Source organism: Schistocerca americana, chromosome 2 (genome assembly GCF_021461395.2).
Source record: "Schistocerca americana isolate TAMUIC-IGC-003095 chromosome 2, iqSchAmer2.1, whole genome shotgun sequence".
In the NCBI taxonomy this organism is placed as follows: domain Eukaryota; kingdom Metazoa; phylum Arthropoda; class Insecta; order Orthoptera; family Acrididae; genus Schistocerca; species Schistocerca americana.
In genome coordinates, this window is record NC_060120.1 from 436,762,830 (window position 1) to 436,785,686 (window position 22,857).

The window sequence follows — 22,857 nt, forward strand, 5'->3', positions numbered from 1 at the left end:
TTGAAATAGTTTGACATTTGTATTAATGGCTATGCTGCGACAATGCTTGCAATGCCTCTGCCCCCATAACAGTGATCACAAGCCTGTGATGGTACGTGCAGTCACAGTGGTGAGGTTGGTGGGTGAAGTTTCATACCATGGAGCGTTGACCAGATATGCTTGTATCCGGGCTGGCGATGTGATTGGACAGGAATTCAGAAGTCAGCTTGTCCTTCACCTCACCCTGGGTTGAGTGCATGCAAATAATGTTGGCAGTATCAACACTCTACTAAATTGCAGATGGTTTATAGCTGTAAGGCATATGGCGCATAATCACATTAGAACACTGTGAGTGAGTTCAGTGTTTGTGTTGTTTCAGCTTAGTATTTTGTCAGTAGTTGTCTTTTGCTAATCTTACCAGTTCATTGCACTTTCATGTAATGTTGCTGCACAATGTTCACATATTTCAGCAATTGCCTGTAAATGGTGTAATTTATGAAAGCCAAACAAAAAACTTTATTTGCTCCATGACACATCCGACACTTCCCCACAGTCACATTTGTTATGCATGCACCATGATCCGCTACACAACAAAGTGTCAAGAATCCTTATTGTCAGTGTGTTTGCTCACTGGAACATGCTGACCTGAGAGTCACAAAAGAACAGCTGATTTCTGTCCATTGATGTGTTGCTCTACAGGAAGTAACCAAAGTTTTCACACAGCTGTGTTACCATTACTGTTTAGCATACCTTAGTTCACTGGTTTGTTAGACACAGGCAGTGACAAATGTCCCATTGAATTCCACTCAGGATTTATGGTTTAAAACAGTGATTTTTAACATAGTATCACATTTATCTTTACATTTTTAGTTAAATTGTGCTTTTGTTTCAACTGTGAACATTATGGTGTGTTACAGGTTTGGCTTGTTAGCCCCTTTACTTGTACACTTCACTCCTGGTAACTTGGAATTACTTATTCAAGACTCTGGCCTGATTTCACGAAGACTAGTCTCTGTAGCATGTGTTCCATGTAATGTATTTTGCATTTGTTTATTGAATTACTCAGGTCACCAGTGCGTGGTCCATTTTTTATAAATACCACAAATACTGGCTCCTGCTTCCACATTTACATTGGCCTAACTTGGGTCAAGTTATAAAAAATGCTTTGCAAGCTACAAAGCTATTTGCTCGTAGTAAGTCATGCTTCAAATGGACAAATATTAATTACTGTTACATTTACTAGGGTTGATGAAAGCAAAATTTAATTTAATTATTACTGCAGATGTCAAATAAACGTAGTCTGCAAGAGCTCATTTCTTAGAATCTGTATCAGAATTTTCTTAATGGTTAAATGAGACTTAATCTCAAGTACATCATTATGTAGCATTTAAGTCCACTATAATGTGTGGCTTTTTCACAAGTCCTTCCAATTAATAGCCATTCATTACACTGTTATTCACATTATAAACAATACATAACATTCTCACTGTTACAAATGATTAATGATTACTAGGTGCTTCTATGGACTAACTAGGATAATAAGTACCAAAAACGATGAGCCATGAGAACTAAAAGAAAATATCAAAATCCTACATCTATATATAAATAATAAACAACATTATTGAACATTATTGACTTTCCTTTTTGAAATCCCTTAAAGAATATAATCTTCTCATGTCCATTGCCATGGAACAAGCTAGTCTGTGGCTGCACCCCTGGGTTACCCTTATCAACTGGTAAGGCCCACCATAAAGTAATTGCCATTTATTATTTTAGCACTTTATGCTGGAAGAATTTTGATGAGTCCTCAACATATTTACATCTGGTTCCAGTCAAGGTAACTTTGGAATTGGGTTGCTCCAGTCATCTTCTGTACTTGGAAACACTATCTCTCATGGGGTATAGCCCTCTGAATTGCGTTGTAAACTATTAAATACTTCTTCAAATGTCTGAACATACTTAACCCATTTTGTATATTGTCTGTGAGCATATGTTCCAATAGATCTATTAAACTCCTTGAAGAGATCAATACCTGGGTTATCTCTTGTCCCTGTAGAAACTGCTTTTGTGCTGACAAAGTATGACGTGTTGTCAGACAACATGGCCTTTGGTTTACCAACAGTTGGTATATAATCAGTCATTATTCTCCTGATATTGACGTGGAAGTGGTAGTTTGCAAGTGATCAGAAGTGGCTCACAGACATCTGCTGATATTAATTCTAACGGTTTTACTGGAATTATAGGATGGAGTCCAGTTTCCATGGATATATTTGTGTGTTTGGCCTTCCAACATATAACACACTTCCATACCAAATTACACACTCTCCTTTTGAGGTTAGGGTAGTAACAGTAATTGGAAATTTTCCTAGTGCACTTTTGAATTTCAAAACGACCCCAGGTATTGTGTGTGTACCACATCAGTTGGTGGTACACAAACACATCAGTTGTCATCTTGCGCATTTTTCCATAAGGCCAAAACCATGGCTAATGCTTCTATCCCAAGAATTAAATATGCCCGCTCACACTGAGAAAGCGCTCTGCTAGAAAATCCTATAATCCTAATGTCTGTCTTCCCTGCTGTTTGGCACGATTGAGAGAGACACAGCCTCAGACCAAACAATGACACATCCAACACAATACAGAAGTCTTGCATCATATCAGGATGGTGCAGGGCTTCTGAATTAAGCAAGGCATCACAGATTTCTTCAAATGCCTGTAGGCATGTGGAAGTCCATATCGAAGGTGTATTTTTTCTCAACAAATTCTCCAGTGCAGCTTTGTTCAGAAGTTGATCAGGCACGAATTGCCTGAAAAATGCTGCTAATCCTAGGTATGCCTTCAACTACATTCTTGTCCTAGGTGTTGGAAATTATCTAATTGCCTTTAACTTCTTTGGATCTGGAATTATTCCTTCCCCAAACATCAAGTGGCCAAGAAACTTGATTTGTGCTCTTCCAAACTTTGATTTTGTAAAGTTCGTCGTTACCCCTGCATCTGCAAACCTTGTCAGTACTTCAGTTATTATATCCTTATGATATACCCAAGTGTTAGTAGCTATGACCAGATCATCAACATAAAGTCACTCTGCTTAATAGATCATAGCCTAACAAGGTGTCAAGTGCATTTATAAAGATGCCAGCACCTATATTCATCCCAAAAGGTAATACTTTAAATTGGTAACTTCTTCCAGCAAACAGGAAGGCCTTATACTTCTCAGATTCCTTTGTTAATGTGATTTGCCAATAAGAATATCTCAGGCAATACTCATCTGGTATTTAACATTATAAAACTTTTGGGTTTGTTCTTCCAAATGTTCTGACCTGATACAGACTGTTATTATTATTTTGTTTATATATATCCTGTGCTGAATCAAAGACTGGTGTATGCTGCAATCTGCTTTACCTACTGCAAGCATTGAACTACTATAAGGTGAGTCTGACACTTTATAATGTTCCATTCCAACATTTTCCATATTTCATGGTAACTTCTTCCTTCATTGTCCAGTGCACTGAATATGTGACTTTGCAAGACGTTTGGTGGGCATATGCCTCAATATGGTAAGTACAACCCTTAATGGTTCCAGGTTTCTCTGCGAACACAGTTTGAAATTTGACTAACAAATCTGCCAACTGTTTCTGCTGGTCCACACTTAATCACTCTGATTTCACCACTTTATTGCAGATCTGTTTAGTAATACTATTACTGTCACTATCCACCAATACCAGTGCTGGTATTTCTTTATTCTTCCACCATAGACCTGTGTTAAGATATCTCACACAGATACATCAGCAATATTTTCCAAGTACCTAATATGTTTTTACTAGCTAATTCAGCCTGATGGCCTGTATTGCCAAGATTGCACTTATCCATAGAGAGGTCAGTTCGTGCTTGCCTCTCCCAGAGGAAGTCCCATCCCAGCACGAAGGTGACAGACAAATTTTTAATTATAGGGAACATGCACTGAAATACATCATTTTCTATTGTCAAGTCCACCTGAGCCTGGTACTTGACAATTTGTGCTTTTGCACCAAAAGAACGGACAACTTTGCATCTGTGTACAGGAAGTGTAGGTATGGATCAGGTGGGTTCCTTACACAAATCTTTGTTTCCAATTATGGCGTGAATAGCAGCTTGTTCTACCTGTTTTGCCATGTTTTTACACTTTGCTGGCTGCTGACACAATTGGTCATATCATGTTCGTGTACACCACTACTGGGAGGTGTGGTATGGTCAAATCTAGTTTCCCAAGCTTGATGGGCTAGGTGGGCTCTCGTTATGCATTTCAATTATTTGTACTCTTTGTTCATTAGGAGAATGTCTCTCCAGACTGTTTTGCCAAGATATATATCTCTGATCACCCTTGTTTCAGTTTGCATTCACCCTCCATTGATTATTCAGAGATGCAGCAGATTTGTTTTGCCACTGGTCATAGTTGAACATCCCAGCCTAGAATTATTGGTACCCCTGAATCTGGCTGTTTATCGCGTCACTTTGGCACTTACTATTTGCATTTGGTGAACTGTCACTATTGTAATTGTTGTAATGTCCTATGGTATGATCATTCCTGCCTGATCCATAATCATAATTATTACTGTTGCAATAACCATTTCTTTTGTGGTTACCATTGCCATGACCATTTTCATTACCTTTGTTGAGATTTTTTGATGGAGAATAACTACTGCCATTGTCTCTTTTAGTATGCTCATGGATCATATCAATTTAATCCAGAGTAGCTAGAAATTGTTGCAGGCCTGTGTCAGGTGCGTTCACGAACTGTTTGTGTACCAACCTGGACAACCTCATTTTCAAAATATGTAGTACATCTGTTGTAGATGCCGTCTCATCCCAGTACCTCATTTTATTAATATACTTCTCTGTAACATTTCCCATACTACCCTTTTTCATGTTATATTGTTAAGGATTGTATACTTCTAAGTCTTTCCTGAGTGCAACAACTCCAAAATTTTGACAAAAATGCTCTTTCAAACTACTGGAGCATATCACAGCCATCAGCAGTCTCCATTGCCCATAACGCAGCATCAACTACTACGTGCATTGCAAGAAACTGGAGTTTCCTCTTTCTGATCAAACTTTGGGCAGAAAAATCTTAAAATTCTTTATAAAAATCACAGGGTGCATGATTCTTTTCTCATGACAAAAGTTCATCCTTTATTGAACTCTCTTCGATATTTATACTTGAGTAGGCCTGTGTGGCTTCTCATTCTGCAGGTACAAAAGGTCCTCTTATAGGACTTGGTGTGTCATAATCATGATTTACTGGAACAGGGCCTAGTGGATACCTTTATTCATTACCATATCTCGTATGCTGCAGTGTGCTCTCAGATTGCCCTCACTCAATACAAGCTATTTGTGACAAGATTTCATTTCTCCTTTGTGGCAAATCTTCATTTAAAGTTCATATGATATTTTGCAGTTCAGACTTTAATTCACTGGCAGGCTCTCCACTTCCAAAAGCTGACAGTGGTGGTCCTTGAAGTGGCTGATTGTATCACTGTATTTACGTGTTCCTTTATGTCAGCTCCCTTCTGTTGCAACCGTTGTTCTACAGTGTTGTCTAATTTTTTGTCATGTTCCTTAATGTGCTCTTGGATCTGCACTGCTTGTTTTATCTGCAGTTGATCCAGACTATTGGTCACTTTGTCTACCTGCTTATTCAGATTATCAGTGGAGGTTTGCCATTTCTGCAGTCCCTCCATAAGTTTGTCAACTGATTCAGGTAAGCCCTTCCACACTTTCTTTAGCAGAATTACTTTGGTAGTGATGCTCTTCAGACTATCCTCCATTCTTCTAAAACAGGTTTGATCCCTTTTCTCTGGTATCCAACTGTGATGTGAGGTTGTCACACCAGAGCTTTTGCTTTTCATCCCTTTCCTTTTTTCTGGCTCTTTGCTGCTCCCCAAATTGAGCTAGCAAGGCTTGATCTCTTTCCCTATACTTTATTGCTCTTCTTTTATCTTGTTCTCCCAATTAGAATCTCATAACCAATTAGCACAAGATGTGGTACCTGAGTTGAGAAGCACTCAGGGCAAAGTGAGTGGTGTATAGAGTACAGTGTCCACTCACAGTAGCACTGCTACCACTAATACAGTGCCAAGCGATTTTCATCTCTTCACTCATGCAAAGAAGTGGCTTATATAGCAGCACTTTGATGACAACAACAAACTTCAAAATGTCGCAAAAGACTGATGACATAACAGGCAGCAGAAGTCTATGAGAAGAAATTTGTAAATTACTGAAACAGTGTGTCAGATGCTTAAATTGGTGGCTATGTTGAAAAACAGCAAAAAGCTGTAGTTTCAAGATATATATATAATAAAGCAAATTTTTTATTTACAGCAAAATAGAGGCTACTGTTTGAACTGCCCTCTTATAATACAATAATTTGTCTTGTTCCTATTTTTTACATACTTTCTACATTTGAATTAGAATAAAACTAGGTACTGAAAAAGATTACTGCTCTTCATCTACTATTTTCAGCTGCTGTTTTCATCCAATACTCAAATAACCACATATCTATTTAATATAAATATTAAAGTTATGTATAACTTACATCCCTGGGTCCAAATATTTTGGTAAATTATATAAGGAAAGGTTAATTGAGATATTCTTTATGTTGTTTTTTAATATCTAGGAATTATCAGTTTCTTGTCTTATGCTAGCTGCTAACCTGTTGTATACTTGTGCACCAGAGTATAAAACTGTATGGAGAACTATATATTGGAATACATACATTGTATTTCTAGTATTGTGGTTGTGAGTTGCAGAGTTCTGTTAACCACAAATACCAGTAGGGAGTAAAGTACTTGCATGTGAATCTAAGTATCTCAAGTGTCCCTGAAGAGTTTTTCATGAGAAGTCCATTTTTCATATTACATGTGGCATACCATGTTTTGTTTTCAATTAAATTCTCTCATTAAATTTCACTGCTCACATCATTGTAAATAATCATTGACAACAAGTTTACTAAGCATGCTGCAAAAGTACTGTTTATCCCTTTTATATCTGACTTCTGTCCAACTGGAGCATCTGTATCAATACTACAGTTTAGCTCTTTCACATGTACTGTGTTTACAAACGGAAATTTTCTTTGCCAATTAACTGCTATGGCAACATTTAGGTTCATCCTGTGGAGTATTTTATCATTATTCTTGCAATGTTCATTTATCTCAACCTTTTTGGCAACTGCCAGCTTCCACTTCAGACCTGGATCTTCAGTATTTGTGGTTTGCCATTTTCAAAGTGCTACCAAACCATATTCAACAACAATTTAGCATATTTAAATTTTCCAGTTCCACAGACCAAATATGCAGTTCCTTGCTATGACTTTGGACAAAGCAGTTTACAATTAGTGAATAATATGACAACATGTTGATCATTTACATGATTGCCTCTCCTTGCTTCTTGCTAACACATACTTTGAGTTGTTGTTAACACATACTTTGAGTTGGTCTACATCATTGGAAATCATCATTGAAGACAAGTTGACTAAACATGCTGCTTGAATAACTTTCTGAATGAATGATACAATTAATGAATATAATCCATTTATTCATTGATGAGATCAGTTTCAGGCAACTGAAAGTTTCATATGTGCCAAACACACTTTACGATATTGTCAGAAGCTTAGAATATTGAATCAATTTGGTAGAAATCCACAACAAAAGTCTTTGTGATAACAATATATTAGGCTTGGAGAGTAATATTGATAGATATGGAATTCTTTTCTTGAGCAATACAAATAAAGCAAAGGAAGCATCAACATAAAAAAATAAAAAATGGCTACTAAAAATAATTCATGAAATAGATGTGGAGAATTCTTTTCTAATTCAAATAAAGCAAAGGAAGCACCCAGATAACAAAAGAAAGCAGTAATAATAATTTGTGAATCTGGTATCTCTCAGGATAGTGGAATCTTACATACATTTACCAATGTGCATTAGTCGCAGTTGTTGCTAATAGCAAATACCAGTTCCAGTTGAGTTTTGATTTATACACCAACAATAAAGAAATGTGCTGTCAGTACCTCTTGGATTACTGTTCAGAATGGTGGTCTGTGTTGTGGCTTGAAAGTTGTTGATAGTACCCTATCTAAACATAAAGCAGAATTCTAAACACACTAAAACAACTGTTTCTACAAAGACCTGTTGGATCCATAATGAGTGCCTATTTTTATTTTAAACAGTATAGTGCAATATAAGTAATGTTTTTAGAGGAAAGTCAATTACCTTAAGCAGTAATCAAGCAATCTGTAGAATTAAATAGTAGCTGTTTTATACATCTTTTTCAATGTAGTAGCATTTTTGGTAACTTTACTGGAACATCAATAAACAGAGAACTTTAATGAAACATTTACTGCCACAGATTGGAACTGAGAGAAATTATGTAACTATTATGTAAACCACATATTTTTTTTAACCTAAGGAATACTTGCATCAGTTGATTTTACAGCAGGGTTTTTACAATTTAAACTCTCTGAAAAATCTTCTGTTTGTGCAGTCACTCACGCATTACATGAAATTTCAAAAAATAAGTCAAAATGTAAATCTTGATCTGGTGATGGGTGACAAATTTTATTTTTTATTTATTTTTATTTATATACTTGTTCCATAGATCTGTACATGTGAGCAAGTCACTCAGATGTGGAACGTGTCAATGTACATAATAAAATACATAGAATAAAGACATGGTTATAGTATTAATAACAGTGCACAAAAGTCACTTATTGGCTTAAAAACTAGTCAACATAAATGTGAAGATAGCAGTTTCATATTTAGGGCATTATTGCATCTATTTTAACCTTGAACAGTAATCAAAACTCCCCACTTTGGGTTTAAAAGTGACCCAAAAATGGAAATGAGAAAAACAGGAATTTTTACATTAGGGCATTATTACATTAGTTTAACAGTAAACAGTGTCAAAAAATTTAAAAACATCTTTCCAATCTGGGTTTTACTTATTTCTCTGAAAGAATTCCTCTAGTGAATAAAGTGAGGTCTCAAGTAAATAATTTCTCAAGCTACGTTTAAATACTGATGTACTACTCCTTATACTTTTGATGCTGTTGGGTAGGGAATTGAAAATTTTCCAGCGTACTTTACCCCTTTCTGAATAAGTGTCAAGTTCTTTAACTCACAGTGGAAATCCTCTTTTCTTCTCGTGTTATGTTCATGATGTAGGCAATTCGTTTCATACAGAGTGGGGTTATTTATTATGAAGCACATCAGTGAATATATGTACTGAGATGTTGCTGTCAGTATTTCAAGTCGTTTAAAAAGATTTTGACATGAGGTTCGTGGGGGTACACCCAAATGATTCTTATTGCTCTTTTTTGTGCTGTGAGGATTTTCTTTGCGGCAGGTGTATTGCCCCAGAAGATGATGCCATAACACATGACTGAATGAAAATAGCCAAAGTAAGCTGACTTTGAGATGGTAATGTCATTGAAGCGTGACAAAATTCGTAAGGCAAATGTTGCCGACGTCAGCCGTTTTAGTGTTTGTAGAACGTGATGTTCCCAGTTCAGCCTACTGTCCACGTATACGCCTAGGAATTTTGATAAGTACACTTGCTTTATCATCTGATCATTCTATGTGATAACTATTTCTTTTGGGTTTTTGTGGGTTGTCTGGAACTGGATAAAATTGGTTTTTTTCAGGTTTATTGAAAGGGAGTTAATACTAAACCAACCCAGAACTTCTTTAAGGATATCATTGACCTCGGATTCTAAGTCAGTAGCTGACACATTATCCACCACAATGCTCGTATCATCAGCGAACATTGAAATCTACACTTCTTATTGATGGATAAAGGCAGGTCATTAACATATATGAGGAACAGCAAGGGCCCAAGCACTGATCCCTGTGGCACTCCATGCTGCACAATTCCCCACTCAGAGTCCACTGTATATTGTGATACACTATCTGAAACATCTAGAATAATCTTCTGCTTGCTATTTTGGAGGTACGATTTTAACCAGTTCCCTACAGGTCCTGTAATTCCATAATGACAGGCCTTCTTGAAGAGTATCTGGTGATCTACACAGTCGAACGCCTTTGATAGGTCGCATAAGACACCAATTGGCAGCCTCTTGCTGTTTATAGACTCTAGAACATCATTTGTGAATGAGAAAATTGCGTTATCTATTGAAACTCCCTTTTGAAAACCAAACTGCTGACTGTTAATGATGTTCAGGTCACCAAGATGTGCCACAATCCTGTTGTACAGAGCTTTTTCTAGGACTTTTGAAAATGTTGTTAATAGAGAGATAGGGCGATAGTTTGACACATTTGTAGCATCCCCTGCTTTGTACAGGGGCCTGACAACAGAGTATTTCATTCTATCTGGAAACACTCCTTGTTGCATGGATGTGTTGCAGATGTGAGACAAAACTTCGGTCACTTCACTACAGCAAGCTTTCAACAGCTTGCTTGAAATATCGTCGATACCAGCAGAATGTTTATTTTTCAAAGACTGTATGATTTTTTTGATTTCATTGGCAGTAATGGGAAGCACACTTATTTGACTGAATGGTTCTGGAAAATTATTTTTCATTATACGGGCAGCTTTATCTACAGAACCATGGCAACCTATCTGTGTTGGGACAGTTAAAAAATGTTGGTTAAAGATTTCAGCAATTTCCTCACTATTAGTTATCTCTGAGTTGTCAACAGTTAAAACAATATTTTTGTCTTTGGCCGGCCGCGGTGGTCTAGCGGTTCTGGCGCTGCAGTCCGGAACCGTGGGACTGCTACGGTCGCAGGTTCGAATCCTGCCTCGGGCATGGGTGTGTGTGATGTCCTTAGGTTAGTTAGGTTTAAGTAGTTCTAAGTTCTAGGGGACTTATGACCTAAGATGTTGAGTCCCATAGTGCTCAGAGCCATTTGAACCATTTTTTTTGTCTTTGGTGTAGTTTACAGTCCCTGTTTCTCTCTTTTACACATTCCAGATTGTTTTAATTTTATTTTCAGAATTAGTAATTTCAGATGCTATACACATACTTTTAGAGTTTTTAATTACTTTGGCAAGAATATTACAGTAGAGTTTATAATGTTTTAGCTGAGCAGGGTTGTTAGAAGTCTTTGATGCTATGTAGAGTTGTCTTTTTCTCTGACAGGAAGCTATGATGCCCTTAGTGAGCCATGGTTTTTTTGCAGCCCTTGCAGGTTGGACTCTGTATGACTTTTTGGAAATACACTTTCAAAGATACCTGTTATCTCATTTGTGAATAAATTGTATTTTGAATTAGCAGTTTCTACTAGATAAACCGGTGTCCAGTCAGTATGCTGAAGACATGATCTGAACGTTTGAATAGCTTCCTCACTTATTTTCCTTACTGTTTTCCATTTAAGTGAGGTGTCACTCAGAGGAATTCCCAAGCTGTTGAAAGTAACTCGTTGTCCGTCATGGTCAGACAGACCATTTATAACCATTTCAATATTAATATGGTTGACTTTACTCTGATCAACAAAAACGTTATCAATGAGAGTACTGGAAGAGGTTGTGGTTCTGGTGGGCGAGCTAACCACGGGAACAAGGTTGTACGTGCACATGAGATTTTCAAACTCCACCTTGCAGGGAGAATTAACCAAGAAATCTATGTTAAAATCCCCAACAACTACCATGCCCCTATTTTTTCTACTTAAGTACAACAAAAGAGTATCTAATTGTTTAACAAACACTTTAAAATTTCCAGATAGTGCCCTGTAAACTGCCACAACTGTTAATCTGGAGACAGTGTCTGGCACCTCTATAGCATATACTTCAAAATGTAGCTCAAAGCAGAATCTTTGTACATCTATTGTCGTGAACAAGACATTGTTTTTTACATATACAGCTACTCCTCCTTTGTCCATATAGTTCCTGCAATAAGACGTTGCCAAAACATAGTTGGGAATAGGGACCACTTCAATACCAGCAGTGATATGGTGTTCTGTTAGACACAGAATGTGGGCACTGTTTATACCTTTTGTGTCTTCTATATTTACTGTGAACTGATCCAGCTTGCAGTATAGGCCTCTTATGTTCTGACGAAACACTGTTAACTTTTGTTTGTCTTTAATTGTATTGCTGTTTGAGTGAACTTTCGTTTGTGTATTAATTACTTGTTGCAGATCTTTGTTACTGGACCAAATCGTGCTAGAGTTGGCCCAGCTCACTAGTTTCCCTCGTTAGTTAGGGCTATGACTGGTCTGCTTTCATGATCGTTATTGTTTAGGCCTATTATTTCATGAAAAGCTTTTGCAATGTCTGCTGCTAGTTTATTTTTGCCAAACTGATTTAGATGTAGTCCATGCTTTGTGAAGCAGTGACTCTCATACCTGTCTGTATCCAGTAGTGTCACATTCGTAAACTTAGTGCAAAAGTGTTTCAGTTTACTATTCGTTAGGCGAATTTCTCTGTTCACACAAGACCAGTCTGCCAGGTCATATCTCGTGGGCACAGTTGTTAGTATTATGTTTGTATGCTGTAATAACTGCAGCAATACGAGTAGCTTTTTAATGAAAGTGCTGGCCTCGTTGCAATAAACATCGTTTGCTCCTGCGATTATCGCAACACAGTCTTTTTCCGTGAATTTAGCACATTCTGTGTGTATGTCTTCTACCACATTCACGAATTTTGCACCTGGTTTAACAATTGCAGATATACACGAACCATCTTGAGCAGAGTTCGACATGCATGTCGAAATATTGCGAGCATGACTGCCTCCAAATATTTTTACGTTATTTTTCCGTTGTGTTTGTTTACGTACGCGATCAGAACTTTTTCTTACGCAACCACGCGTGTTTTGTGTACACGTGTTGCCGTCTACTACAATTTTAGATGCACTGTTTTTGTTGTTTGAATTATCACTGTTTATCAAGCACTGAACTTTGTCCACTGTTGAGGCTTCTTTATTCACTTGTGGGTTTCCTTTCTTGTATATAAATGTGGCGTCGTCGACGGTTACGTTTTCACGACGTACACAACACTGATCTACACACACTGTCGAAGCACTACCGTTTTGTAGAGCTGTATATCGGTCTTGGAGGACAGCGTATTTCACTTCTAGCACTTCAATATCGGTTTGTAGCATTCTGATTATTTCGTCCTTATTTTTGATAATGTTTGAAAATTTACTTTCACACGCGGCTGCTATGCACGGCTCACAGGTCCACAAATAGTCATCAGTTACGAGTTTTAAGTTGATCTTGCAGCAATTTTCATGAAACCAGTACTTGCAGGTTCTACACTGAATTCCTTTACGAACTTTTCTGATACACAATTTACAATTACTATTACTTTTATCCTCATAACTGGGATCTGAACCTACACGTACTTTCTGTATTGGCGCCATCTTGCCTGGAAGCAGTACACAGAGTGACATGTACAAAATTGCTGGGGATTCATGTTGATGAGAGCTTAAATTTTATTGACCATATAACGAAACTTGCACAGAAACTTAATTCAGCCTGTTTTGCTCTTAGAATTATAGCAAATGTTTATACCTCAGAGGATGCCTGGATGACATATTTTGGTTATTTTCAATCTCTTGCACTATGTGGAATAATACTTTGGAGTTTTATCTCTTGCTGCCTAACACAATTTTTTACTATGAAAGAGGGTATCTAAATAATAACACAGTCAGCTGCAGACACGCTGCAAACCCATATTCAAAAACCTTAAAATACTAAAAATATCTTCATTATATATGGACAGATGCATTTTTTATGTCAGCCCACCTTGCAGATTTTGAAGCAAATGCTCACTTCCATAACCGAAGTACCTAAAATAGCACAGCACTCCATACTCAATAAACAAGAAGAACAAACACTCGAAGACATGTGAGTGATGGGTACAAAACTTTACAGCAGACTACCAGTCAACATCAAAAAGTTAAAATATGAAAACAAATTTATAGCAGAATTTTTTTTTAAAAAGTCTAGTCAACCAATGTTATTACTTTGTAAATGATCATGCTGGCCAATAAACATATCTGACAATATCTGTATTAAGGCAAAATTGAAAATACTGTCTTTTGCCACCTAAACATTTTATTGTATGTGCATATCTAACAGAAAGCTGTTGTGTAATGTAAAATCTCTACTTAATTAATATGGTGGATATAAGAGAAAAAGTAAGTGCTTTGGAAAACAGGCTATACAGTTATAATACCATAAGCATACACATGTATAAAGTTGTATTACTATGTATTTAAACAATCGAAAGTCCAGACTGGGATATCAACAGTTATGAAAAGGATAGGTTTCTACTGACTGTAAAGATGACATGTTGAGTTGCAGACAGATGCAATGAGAAGACTGGTACACACTTGGCTTTTGGCCAGAGTCTTCTTCAGGAAAGAAGGGAAGACACACACATTGCCACAAGTAGGTGCACCTCATGCAATGACTGTTATCTCCGCCCACTTTAGCTGGAATGCTAATGTTATGTATTGTATGATCTTGTGTTATTCTTTGTTACTATGTATTGTATGATCTTGTATTATTTTGTTCATAATTTTTTGTTTATATATTTTTGCATTCAGTTTCCTTGAAATGGTTTCCCATAAACAAAACATACATTTGGACAGCATCCACACAATATTTATTGTCTATGGATGGAAAAATAAAGTAAATAAAAAGCTATGAACAGTAGATTACTTGGAAGTCATAACAAATAGTCAGTATCTCAGCTTTTAGTCAGTTAATGTCTAATACTCAAGCTAATGCAAGATGGTATTACTGCTCAGTGAATTCTAATCCTAGTCTGTCTACTGTTTCTTAGATTGATCCAGATTGAATCACATGGTTGCGGTAGCTACCTGCATCAGTGCTGTTTATTTTATTTTCAAAACTTTTTATTATTGTGACTATCTAGCTCTCAGGCTTCTTGAGCAAACTCTGACCTCTTATTCTCCTCCCAGAAATTTTTTTCTCTAATTGGTAATGATAGAACTATGTTTAATATTATATGCAGTTTTCCTTATCCAAATAGAGGAAACCAGTATATGCCAACCTAGGTTTTCTTGGCCATTATCATCTCCAGTAAAACTTCCAGATGTTTGACCACAATGTCTTGTTGTCTTATAAATAAATGTTGTGACTCAGAAATTGGCTCTGGTAGGTAAATAATACCTTTGTCATTTGGTCATGTGGTGGAAAGGAACCACAATCATTCATGGTGGTAATTGAAAGGAATGACATGCTACCTTTGTTTGATAAATAATGTTACCAAAAACCTGATGACTCATTCAGCCACAGAGTATACAGAAATCCTGTCAGCACTGGCAGATACTTGCAGACAATCTCCCATACTCAAATCAGAAGTTTTCCACAGGCACACATTAATCAAAAGAGCACACTGAATTGTCAATGCAAGACACTTGAAAGAGGAACTGCGGAAATTGTGGTTCAATGGCTATAGTAAGAGAATATACATAATACTGTCACATTGCAAAATGACGTGTTCATCAGGATATTAAGTAACTAATAGAGGTACAATTAGCAACAACTTTAATATATGAGACAGAAGTGCATTTTTAAAAGTAGCAGCATTTTTGTTAAATTTATAATGGCTTGAATGAGCAGTATTGGTCTATACTGCATCAGTGAGCATTAATTTGTAAAAATTGTTTAACAGCTGCTGCAGTGTACCTGTTCCTTGCAGTCTGCCGTAACAGCACCCACATGTATGTGTTGTCTGGCTTCTCTGCTCACCAGTATGTGTGGGATCTGCTGCTGCATAAAGGCCATCTTCTGCACCACGTTACTTTATTTGTATTCTTGTCAAGACCTGTTTAAAATAAAGCATGCTCCACAAAATATGTATTGCTAAAATTTCTCAAAGCAGGTAGCTATATGAAGAAGTACATTTCAGAATGTTTCTGATTTGTGCCTTATTTTGAAACAAACCATCCAACATGAAATTGTTTACAGCAATAATGGTAACACGATTATTTCTGTTCAGTGCAGTGCCAAGATATATCTATGAACTCAAACGGAACACTGTTTTTTACATACATGGCCACTCCTCCACTCCACAAGGAATGCCTTGAAAAACAGCCTGCTAACCTGTATCCTGGTAAGGGAAGCCTCTGAATTGTCAAATTATTTAAGTGGTGCTCTGACATACCAATAATTTCAGAGTCAATGTCTATAAGCAGTTCATTAACTTCATTTTCTAATACCTCTAATATTTTGATGAAATGTGCTAATTCCTTCTCTACTTGGAAACATGATGTCCTCTGAAGGTGATTACTTAGTTAGAGGGATTTCCTTTAAGCAGGTATACCTATCAGTGGACTTCTATCTAAAAAAGGTGCAGCTCTAACACCAACTACTACAGGAATTTTCCCATGAGTGTTCCCACCACTAGCCACTACTCTGTCACCTATAAGCTTTGCCAGCCTCCCCTTCCCATACCAATTGAGGCGCAGGCCATGCCTAGTGAAGCCCAATCTACTGATAGACTCAACTGACACCATTGCAATGTCACCGATGTCCTCTGCCATCAGTTCCTTCTCCAGCCCAAGTTAACACATTAAGATGAGGCTGGTCATGACAATGAAACAGCTGCAAGAAATGCACATTAGTGCCACCAGTTTGAGTAGCTATCTTTACCAGGTCACCACCCACATCATATTCCGCATCCCTATCAAGACTATTCCCTGCTCCACCCATTATCACTACCTGATATTCCTTCATAACATTTCTACATAACTCCTGTATGCTTTCTGTCACCTGAGCCAAACCTGCACTAGGCTTAACAATGCTGGTGACATGGTACTCACTCCCCAACACTGCCTGTAACTTCTGGCCCGCACCTCTACCATGTGAACCACCTAGCAGCAGAACCTTCTTCTTGCTGTTAGACTTTGCAACTGGCTTAGGCCTCCTAACTGCTGAGGATTGCTGCATGTTTCCTACACCTACAGCTACAAGAGGCTCCTCTCCACTTAACTCTGACAGTTGGTCACATACATTCCATATATGCAAAGTACAGCTGTCTTATTACCCCCTCCTCCTAGCTGCCTTCTTGCCAACTGCCAGTTGCTGTTCCTCAGCATCCTTCACCCTTCTCAAACTATCTAGTTCCTCCTTTGCATGTTGTAACTGCACCTGAAGGGCACAAATCTTATGCTCCTGCTCCTCTATCAACTTATTTCTACTATAGATTCTGCATTCCCAGGAGAGGATCTCACTAGAATACCCAATGGCTTTTCCACTGCATACACCAATGAAAATACTTTGAACAAATTCCACACCATAACCCACTTCTCACAAACCTACAACAGAGCCCACACTTCTCACTCATGATAAAATTTTACAGTTACTGAAAACAAACTGAACATCTATGTTACCTAAGTTCAGTTACATCAGTAGAATTATTTATAGAACTAACAATAGCAGTCTTCAAATTCTCTCTGTACTAAGAAAGCAACAACATATTATACGAATACCAACAAGACTTCACAAAATTTATTAGACAAAACGAAAAATTCAAGCAGCCACTGGAACACACAATAAGTTAAAACAGTGAATGGAAATTTTACTGAAATATTTCACTAAAAACAATAAGAAAATTCAGCTGAAAACTACAGCATGTAATTTACTAAATGACTTCAATGCACAGAAAACTCTAAAAAACACAGCGAGTAAACATTTCCAAATGTTTATTAAATCGTTATTCTGTCACAAACAGCATGAAACACCATTGAAAACTATTAAATTTAATAACTGTGTAACAGTGCACAAACAACTTTGTCAGTACTTAGCTTTATAACCGCTACAGCTGCAATGGCATGCTACGAAATGTAAACACACTACTTGCCTTTCTATAGAGAAAAGCTTTTACAGAGAAAGGTCAACAAGAAAAATTATACTATGAGGAGGTGGTAAAGATCCCAGCCTTTTGAGACAAGTTTCTGTAAGAGTACCAATGGTGGACACCACTCATTATTCTAATAGGTTTTCTTTCTTTCTTTTTTTTTTTCTTTGAACGGTGACATTTTTTGTTTTGTTTTTGTGAATGTTTGGTTCTCCCAGAACATAATAGCAAAAGACATTATTGAATGAAAGTAAGCAATGTAGGAAGCCTTAATGATATCCACTTCAGTCACAGAAGCAATAACTCATAGTGTATATACAGCTGAGCTGTGTTTTATAGAGATGAAGTATGTGGGTAAACCAATTACATTTGCTGTCTACATATGCACCTAGGAACTTTGCATCAATTTTTTGTATTAGTTGATCTCTACACTTTATGTTAATTTCTTCAAGATTTCTTTGTGGTGCATGAAAGCTCAAATAATATGCTTTGTCTGTATTGAGCGAGAGACAATTTGCAGAAAACCAGTTTAAAACTTCAGAGAAAACTTTGTTTGTAGTTTGTTCAAGATTGTTGTCAGACAGTTCATCAATGAGAATTGATGTATCATCTGCAAAAAGTATAAAATTACTCTTTGTATCAGAACAAAGAGGGAGGTTATTTATGAAAATAAGAAATAGTAGTGGACCTAAAATTGGGCCTTTGGGCACATCACAACTTAGGTACCCCACGCCAATGAAGAAGGTTCTCCAGAAGAGCCATTCAGTATTATGGTCTGATTTTGGTCCTTTAGGTATAACTGAATTGGTAAAAATACCTCCTGTGCTGTTTATTTCCTCACAATGTTTTTCGATTGTATGATGTTGTTATAACTTTAATTTCCTATATCTTTTAATTACTTAGGCTTCTAGTTAAACTAAGTGCATCATTATAAACAGGAAGATAAATATAAACAGAATTAAAAGTCTGGATGAGATATTGCATAAGTAACAATTTGGCATATTCCTGTTTGTATTACCTATTGTGTGTGCAGCTACATTAGATATAGAATGAAAAGTGAAAAAAAATTGTTATTCCAGGGACCAGGAAACAAAGATGGATTGTATTCCAACATGCTACATCTCAAACTAGAGTAGCTTTCACGTACTTCAGCAGCCTTGAGAACTGGGCTTCTAGTATGTGTGTATTCATTATATGTATCACTAATTCTGCTAGGTGAATGGACCATTTTAACATTCTTATATTTAGTCCATAAATATCACTATTCAAGGTGATCCTCAACTTTTTCATCATATCAGAAACATCTTGCACCTCAATCAATTGTAAACTGGATATAGTTATTAGTTTTGCAGTGTTTTTCAAAAAATACTTATGGTCTGTATCTGTGTTCTGAGTATTGATCTCCTTTATTATTTTTGGTACCATACCTGTAATGAAAGTTCTGAAAGGAATGTGCAGCATTCAGATTACTACTTCTTAACTGCTTACCCACTTTGCTGTTGCATTGACAATTAACTGTCTTGCATCTTATTTTCAGATCTGAATATTGTTACATCATTCCTCTAACATCTGGTTCCTTCTAAGGCCAGTAGTAACTGAATGCTATTGTTATTCTGCCCAAATATCCACAACAGTGGAAAAATGTTTCTCTGTTGTAGTTCCTTAAAGGTAGTTGATTGCATTCACACTTCTTTGACACATGAGCAATTTAACAGATATGTGGTAACACAGTAAGAAATAACAACTAACATTTATTAAGAGTATGTTTTTTTAAAAAGATGACATAAACCTAATACAATAATATCTAAATAACACATGTTGTTGAGGTGGTCTAATGTTGTAATTTATAATATTAAAATCAAAATTGCTAGATGTAAAATAGTTTATTTCATGACCAATTTCAACAGTAACTAGCTGTCATCTTCCAGTTATCTGGTCTCCCAGAAATGTAATTACGTATCAGTCTCATTGCTGTACTGAGAACATGCTGCAATTATAATAATACAGCTTCACACATGTCTGTCAGATATATGAGACTTGAAATTTTATTTTTCAATCTCTATATATTTGACAAACCAGCGTGCAGCTATATTACAAAGGTGCTGAGTGGACGACACCTCTGCATGACATCAAGAATCATCTGGAAGCGCCTTTGGCACTAAAAAAACATGATTATTCAGTGAATCATTTATTGTGACAACTTTATGAAGCGTGGTGCCCTGTTGACTGTAGTTGCCTCCTGCCCTGGTCACGCTGCACTTTCCTTGTGCCTGCATCCTAGGGAGACGCTGTTCCTCCTGCATCAATACATATGCTTAGCCCAGCCTGGTACTGCATGGATGCCTGCTGCCAGCTGAGGGAGTGTTCTTAATCCCACTCCGTGTCTCTTCTTCCCTGGACCACCCCATCTTCCGTGTGGTGTAGGCAGCAGGCGTTGAACCCAGTACTACCATCCTGGTCATAGTCGTCAGCCCCACACTCTGAGAATACAGCACCTGGTACTGCACTGCTGCTGGTAGTTCATCGGCTCTCCCATCCATAGTGGTTGGCATGACAACGGCACTGCACTGCTGGCTAGTACTGTTGTGCTGGTTGATCTGAGCCAAGACTTACTAAAACAACTTAGTCATGGAATGGAATGTCGTCAACACGGACTCCATTGTTCCCATTGACCTGAATCGTTCTCCGTAGTTCTGTGCGTGCAGTTTACTAGTGATGACTGCATGTGGTCTCATTATTCTGCTACTCTTGCTTTAATTCCCTCTTAGCAGCAAATTAAATTGGTCTGCGAGTGGTTTCCCTAGCCATGGCTATTGCTTCTTGCAGCATTCCACTGCGTGAATGGGCCTGTGTGTTATTTTGCTTAGTCATTGTCCTCTGTTTTCCTGCTGTGTGTGCTCTCTCTCTCACTCAGTTACTGTGGAGTTGTAGGCTGTGCTGCTTATCTGTCTTGCATCACCATGCTTCCATGGACCACTGCTAATCACGGCATAACTATCCTATTTTATGTCAAGATGCTTGAATTCCGTTAAAAATGTTAGAACTTGGAACCCATATTACTCAACATATCCCTCCCCATTGTTAAAATTTGTCTCAGATTTTAAGCTTCACATGTTCTTAGTTAGCCAATATATTCTTAAACATTAATTTACATTCCTTGTCATGTTAAGTTACAAGGTACAGAATAATTGTCATGACAGTATGTTTCATGATGAATTACCTCAATGTTGTACTCATAGCCCTTGACTGTTCCAGACTTGTCTGAAAACAATACCAAAGCTACTAGTTTGCCTTCATTGATCATCATGACTTCTCCATGAGAGAGGTCAATTCGTCTCTCTCTTTCCCTGAAAAGCTCACAACTTGAAACACAAGTGACCAAGAGTCCCCAGATGACAAGAAAGTTACTCAAGAGTCCATTCTGACAATGATTATGACTTGTTTTGATATTTAATCAGTTGGGACAGTGCTTCTGTGGCAGCAAAGTGAGTATTCCTTGGACTTGGGTTAGCCTCTTGAAAAACTCCACACTCGTCACGTTTGTGGAAGCTCCTGTGATGACTACTACTTTCACAGGTATATGTTAACACTACCTCCCACCACGGTCTAGTCTATCTCTTTCTCTGTACTTGCACAAGACCTATGTTCTAATCGTAACATTTGTCATTGTGTCTCAATAATTGTGATGCATGACTAAGATTGTGAATAAGTTTGCTCTTTTTGTCCTCCACGGCCAACATTGGAGAGTATATTGTGGCCAAATTTAGTTTTTCAATGCAGATGAACCTGGCTGATGTGCACCTGCTGCCACTTTGACTATTCTCACTGTTTGCTTGTTATTACCACTCCATTGTGGAGCATAAAGACTCAACACTGTGACATTGCTTGGCTAATTAAAATTATTATTTGGAGACTTGCATAGCTCACAACGTTGGCTCACCTGGAGTGTGAGATCATACTAAATGAATCTTTTGTCTCTCACTCCATGTTATAGGTAAGTTCCAAAACTACATATGAAAACAACTAGTTGAACTGACTTTTTGTCACCAATAACAGGCTGGAACTGTGTTTTCTTTATCAAACTCTCTTCCATGGGCAATTCTGACTTTGGAGATACTGCCCCCCACAACTGAACTGCGTTGCAAAAGACTGTGATCACATCCAGTTAAGTTGCTCACATTTTGTGACATAATCCCTTGCAGAATGTTACATGGGTTTTGTTGTCACAAACCGCACGGATAACTGCCAACATGTATGGCTCTGTGCTCACATTGAAACATACTAGCTTTGCCATACCTATCTGCGTTGCCTGTGTGAACATTATTATTCTGTCTGTTCCTGTTAACAGAACGGGTACTTGGTTCTACACTCTGGAGTACATGGCTTTGCCACAGTGTAGTATATGGATATGTGTGTGTGTGCGAGTGTATACCCGTCCTTTTTTCCCCCTAAGGTAAGTCTTTCCGCTACCGGGATTGGAATGACTCCTTACCCTCTCCCTTAAAACCCACATCCTTTCGTCTTTCCCTCTCCTTCCTTCTTTCCTGATGAGGCAAGAGTTTGTTGCGAACGTCCTTTTTTCCCCCTAAGGTAAGTCTTTCCGCTCCCGGGATTGGAATGACTCCTTACCCTCTCCCTTAAAACCCACATCCTTTCGTCTTTCCCTCTCCTTCCTTCTTTCATGATGAGGCAAGAGTTTGTTGCGAAAGCTTGAATTTTGTGTGTATGTTTGTGTTTGTTTGTGTGTCTGTCGACCTGCCAGCATTTTCATTTGGTAAGTCACATCATCTTTGTTTTTATATATATATATATATATATATATATATATATATATATATATATATATATATATATATATATATAAAATAGAGGGAAACATTCCATGTAGGAAATATATATCTAAAAGCAAAGATGATGTGACTTACCAAATGAAAGTGCTGGCAGGTCGACAGACACACAAACAAACACAAACATACACACAAAATTTAAGCTTTCACAACAAACTGTTGCCTCATCAGGAAAGAGGGAAGGAGAGGGAAAGACGAAAGGATG

General features: G+C 37.4%; 1 long non-coding RNA gene across 1 annotated transcript in view; it reads right to left on the reverse strand.

Annotated features, from left to right (window-relative positions):
• LOC124596131 overlaps positions 1 to 22,857 on the reverse strand; it is a 69,042-nt gene that overhangs the window by 11,489 nt on the left and 34,696 nt on the right. Inside the window, exon 2 of the long non-coding RNA XR_006978283.1 lies at positions 15,633 to 15,771. This is a non-coding gene — a long non-coding RNA (uncharacterized LOC124596131). The remainder of the gene's footprint in view (positions 1 to 15,632; positions 15,772 to 22,857) is intronic.